At 38.1% G+C, this 5,907-nt stretch overlaps 1 non-coding gene across 1 annotated transcript; it reads right to left on the reverse strand.

Moving 5' to 3' along the window:
• Positions 1-851: 851 nt before the first annotated feature.
• Positions 852-926, reverse strand: Trnal-caa (transfer RNA leucine (anticodon CAA)). The gene has a single exon. It is a non-coding gene; the product is annotated as a tRNA-Leu (tRNA).
• Positions 927-5,907: the final 4,981 nt, after the last annotated feature.

A 5,907-nucleotide genomic window follows, 5' to 3' on the forward strand; every position in this document is an offset into this window, starting at 1 on the left:
AAGGATTAATCTATTTCAATATTCAATTTCAGAAAAATTGTGAGGATGTGAAAAAATGCTTACATCGCATTTATCCAACCTGCTTGGAACCTGATTTTGGTCTTAAATAATCACCTAGATTGCAAGCTCGCAAATAAAATAAAAAACTTAATGAGTCTTCTGCTAATTGACATGCATTTCTGAAATCAAAGTACTTTTTGCTGTGAAGGAAAAATGTCATTTTAAGTAAGTCCATCCACTCACTGTCTCACTGCCTCAGCCACAAGGGTATCAAATTAGCATATTTAAGTATAATTCATTCAAAGTAAACAAGTTAACTTTCAGTGTGCAATTTTATTTCCTTCTATTTGACTAATACAGTAATTTTTTAAAGGCTATAACATATATGATTTATGTGTTAAACCAGTCACCTACTCACAGTCAAAAAAAGTGTTCTTAGACAGGAGTATCTTGTTTGAAACCTTTATGGGCATGAAAAGGATGCTACAATTGATGAAATTCATTGTTGAGAATAACTGACATGCAAAAAGCAGTCTTTTTAGACTCAGTTGTTCTTTGTCTTTCTGTGAGACTTGTCATATGTGTTTGTGGTGCGACTCTATCATTCCACTTACATGAAGTCTGTTTTAAGTGACCTAGTGCTCAGTTAACTGCAGTGGAATATGTGAGTTTATGCACTGTTGGAAAATTACTAAAAACACCATGTCATTTGACAACCTGTACCTTAGTAAAAACTCTACAAAAAATAGAAGAGCTGAGGGAAGACCAACAAGATTTGATATCCAGAATGAGATTTTCACTCTGCAGCGGAGTGTGCGCTGGTATGAAACTTCCTGGCAGATTAAAACTGTGTGCCCGACCGAGACTCGAACTCGGGACCTTTGCCTTTTGCGGGCAAGTGCTCTACCAACTGAGCTACCGAAGCACGACTCACGCCCGGTACTCACAGCTTTACTTCTGCCAGTACCTCGTCTCCTACCTTCCAAACTTTACAGAAGCTCTCCTGCGAACCTTGCACAACTAGCACTCCTGAAAGAAAGGATATTGCGGAGACATGGCTTAGCCACAGCCTGGGGGATGTTTCCAGAATGAGATTTTCATTCTGCAGCGGAGTGTGCGCTGATATGAAACTTCCTGGCAGATTAAAACTGTGTGCCCGACTGAGACTCGAACTCGGGACCTTTGCCTTTCGCGGGCAAGTGCTCTACCAACTGAGCTACCGAAGCACGACTCACGCCCGGTACTCACAGCTTTACTTCTGCCAGTACCTCGTCTCCTACCTTCCAAACTTTACAGAAGCTCTCCTGCAAACCTTGCACAACTAGCACTCCTGAAAGAAAGGATATTGCGGAGACATGGCTTAGCCACAGCCTGGGGGATGTTTCCAGAATGAGATTTTCACTCTGCAGCGGAGTGTGCGCTGATATGAAACTTCCTGGCAGATTAAAACTGTGTGCCCGACCGAGACTCGAACTCGGGACCTTTGCCTTTCGCGGGCAAGTGCTCTACCAACTGAGCTACCGAAGCACGACTCACGCCCGGTACTCACAGCTTTACTTCTGCCAGGAGAGCAGGAGAGCTTCTGTAAAGTTTGGAAGGTAGGAGACGAGGTACTGGCAGAAGTAAAGCTGTGAGTACCAGGCGTGAGTCGTGCTTCGGTAGCTCAGTTGGTAGAGCACTTGCCCGCGAAAGGCAAAGGTCCTGAGTTCGAGTCTCGGTCGGGCACACAGTATTAATCTGCCAGGAAGTTTCAAGATTTGATATTCCTGCAATCCAATATAAGCCTTCCACAAGATCAAGAAAGTGTTACTATATGTGGACATCAAAGATACTATTATTTAAAAGTTTTTGAAAGTTATCGAAGAACTTGTTGTGGTCCTTTCATAAAACACAAACAAACAGTTAAAAAATCTTGTCTTTCTCTAAAACATTAAGCGCTAAAAGAATCTACATAAAACCAGGCCAAAAACTGTGCACAACATGTTGTAAGATTTGTGAACAGAAAACTGACATCAGCGATAGAAATGAAAGTGATGTAGATGACCCAGAGGTGACATTTTACAAATCAGAACTAAAAATTAAATATATTGAGGATGCAAATAAAACTTTACATGATCTGAAGTGCTCTCCCTTAAAACTTCACTCCATTCAAAATCACAGCAGGCTGTATATGGCAAAAAGAAGCTAAAAGAAGTGAAGCATGTTTTGGAAAGAAAAGTGTGTCGGGCACTAGATTGCAGTATTGAAAATTCTGACCATAGAGAAGCAAAATTTGGTGACGGAATGGTTAAGAAAGCCAAAGATTTTTATGCCATGATATAATTAATGAAGCAGGAAGTGGCTAGTGTAAGAGTACCTGAAAAAGTTCAAATTTTAACTGTAGCTCCACCCTCTTGGTCAAAAGAAAACAAAATGTCAGAATTCAGTGGTAGTGAGTATGTGATTTGACAAGTGAGGAAACTGAAAACAAAACTGGATATTTTATCAGTTCCTAAACCATAAAGGGGGAAAGTAATGCTGATGAAGTGGTAAAGATTGTCACTGATTTCTACCAGAATGAAGAATATACTCAAATGTTACCAGGAGCAAAAGACAAAGTTAGCATTCAGAAGAATGTGTATGTGTAAGAAAAGATTCATTCTTTGCAACTTAAGAGAACCATACTCTGGTTCTAAATGGTAGAATCCAAACATTAACATTGGTCTTTCTAAATTTTGTTAGCTGAGACTGAAGTGGTGTATTTTAGCTGGTACTGCCATCACTCATTCAGAGTGTGTTTATGCTTTTGGATGTGGAACATAATGAAGAAACATGGAAAGAGCTTATAAAATTTCTTGTATGTGACTCTGAAAACTATGACTGCATATTTCATCACTGTAATAATTGCCTGAGTGATGACAAACTGTCAGAATTATTAAAAAAGAAATTGGCTTACAAAGATGCTGATGATGAAATTGAGTTCAGCCAGTGGATAAACACAGATCATCAGGCAGAACTGGTAAAGCAGTTTGCAACTGTTGGTGAATACATAGACTTATTGTTATCAATTTTACAGGCACATAAACCACACTAATTTACATCTAAGTGTCAGTCAAAATCATTGAAAAAATTGAAAGGAAATCTAATCCTGGAGAAAGCAGTTCTGTTAATGGACTTTTCAGAAAAGTAGAGTTTTATAATTCAGAATGAAATTCAGTTACCACTGGACAAAAAACAGCTGTACAATCTATGCTGTGTGTGTTTATATGGTAAATGAATAAAGTAAATTGGTAATAGTGAACCACAGCTTTATAAGTGATGATATGGAACATGATGTAGGATTTGTAAATGCTGTCTGGAAAGAAATGGTTAAATGGCTGGCAGAGCATTACCCACAAGTGAAGAAAGTGCATTATTTCACTAATGGATGTACTGCTCACTATAAGAATAGAAAAGGCTATAAAAATGTGTGTGAGAACAAAAGCTATTTTTCTATGGATGCTGAGCATCCCCTTTCTGCTACTAGCCATGGTAAATCTGTGTGTGATCATTTGGGAGGAACTATAAAGTGTATATTGAAAGAGCTAATCTTCAGATAGTGGATGATGCACAAATAACAACAGCACCTGGTGTTAATTATTTCTGCAAAGCTAATGTTGACAATTTTTTTTCAACTTCTTAGAGAAAGTCAGTGTAGATTTCCTACACAGGAACCTCCAGAAGAGATATTCAGCAACCCGTACAATACCTACTACCAGGAGTTATCATCATTACAAACCACTTTCTTGTGATTCTTTAAAGATTAGATTAGTAACTTCACCTGAAAAGCCTTCCTTGATTTTTTTCATTCAATGAAAATGCCCACAATGGACATGTACTTGTACTCAACAAAATTCTTTTGTAGCAGCTGCATATGCCTTCATCAGAAATGTATGTGATGAAGAAGGAGATGTTGAACTAATTTTTCTCCACCCACCTGGACCAGTAGTGTCATTCCTTTCATCTGAGAGGCAAGACTTGTTTTGTGCCTCTGGAAAACATTTTATGTGCTCTTGGTGTAATTAAATCAACATCTTTAGGTAGAATGTCTTACTTTAGTGAAAAAGATAGAAGTTGACAGGATATAACCAGTCACAGTGGATTGGAAACAGAGATGCTCTTAAGATTTTCATTGATAGTTTCAGGGATCATCAATGCTGAACATATACATTTTAACCCTTTCGCAGTTACAGGGGCCAAGTGTCCTGGCTGCCTGGCCTGCTGACGGGAGGAAATGCAGCGTGCGCTTTGCCGGGCAGGCAACAGACTCAGCCCTAGGTTTGCTGTAGACTACGGCCACTGCAGGCTTCCCGCACGTTCCGGCATGCACAGAACCATTGTTCAGTAACGATCTTCCTAAAAACAGTATACCCTGTATGGTCACAGTGGTTTTAGTTTCTGATAACCATGAAAGAGAGTTTTGAAACTAACCAACACTATCAGTTATATGTTTATTATGGGTTGAAAAACAGTTGGTTTAAAAAATGATCGAAATTTTTTAGTAGTAATTCCTGTAACCTGAGACTTACACCATGGATGTACATGTCTACAACATATTACAATTTCATTAACATGGAACAAATGTGTTTCAAGATATATAGTTTTAAAGTGAGTAGTGCACAGCAAAAACACCCAAATCTCAGACAATTCTTGCTACTACCGTAAATAAAAATCATTACAGAAATTTAAAACCAAATTGTGTCATGTATCCGGACTCGGAGTTAAACAAAGAATATATCTGGATAACTCATTTTGTGATAGGCCCATGGCTTCATTTGTAATTAAAGCCTAAAGTCGATTCTCCACAGTATGAAACCATGTAGTAATCGTCTACCTTCTTCTTCCTCACCCTGGATAGTGACTATCTTTAATCTGCAGTTGGAAACAGCTTTCTTCTTTGGTTTTCCATTGGATCACACTTTTACACATTTGACTATGAAAATTATCAATCAACTGATGCAGTATTTCCAAATGGTATTTCGCTAGTGGTACTTTCTGTTGCTTTTGTATTTCAAAAATAGTTTTTGCATTAAGCACAAACAAGTCAGTCAAATGAAAGAATACTTTGTTGTACCATTTCACTGTCTTTCAGATAGCACTGTACAGAAGATAACAGCATGTCTGTCTTATAAGCTGCACACATTGACTTATTATACCTGACAACACGGGTAGATTTCAATTTGTTTTGGCATGTTCTATGTTCTTATTTCTCTGTCTCCACAAACTCTGATCCATTTATGGTAGAAAGCATCATGACTTCATTCTTGTCCATCCATTTTAGTGTGATTAATGTTCCACAGGACTTGAACTGTATTTCCCCATTATTTAGCTTGCCTGACAATGGTGGTAGATGTTTCTTATTTTTGCATACTGTTCCGATGGCATTTGTATGTTTATCATGGAGCCACCAGAGTAATTCGGGTCTCGAATACCAACTGTCTAAATAAATGATATGACCTTTGTTGAGGTATTCCAATAGCAAACTGACAACAATATCGCCTGATTTTCTCCAATCAGCATTTCAAGATTCTATTTCTGTGGTGGCACCAGTGTAGACAATATAATCCAAAATATCATTGGTTTGTATGTCACAAAGGACACAAATTTTAATCTCAAAATGGCTATGTTTATTTGGTATGTACTCCTTAAATCTGAGCCTTCCTTTGTAAAGTAGCAGACTTTCGTCAGTCACTAGGTTTCCAAAGGGTACTACAGCCACGTGGAATTTATTTTTTGTGTGATCTACAATGAAACAAATTTTTACAAGAATATCTTGAGATGCGGTGGGATTGTCACCTTAGTGCAATATTCATTCACTTCTAACTTTTTACTTCTAGGCTTAAGCAGAAAACATGCTAGGAAGCAATAAAATTCTGCTGGCTGTATGTG

The sequence above is a fragment of the Schistocerca serialis genome, chromosome 1 (genome assembly GCF_023864345.2).
Source record: "Schistocerca serialis cubense isolate TAMUIC-IGC-003099 chromosome 1, iqSchSeri2.2, whole genome shotgun sequence".
In the NCBI taxonomy this organism is placed as follows: domain Eukaryota; kingdom Metazoa; phylum Arthropoda; class Insecta; order Orthoptera; family Acrididae; genus Schistocerca; species Schistocerca serialis.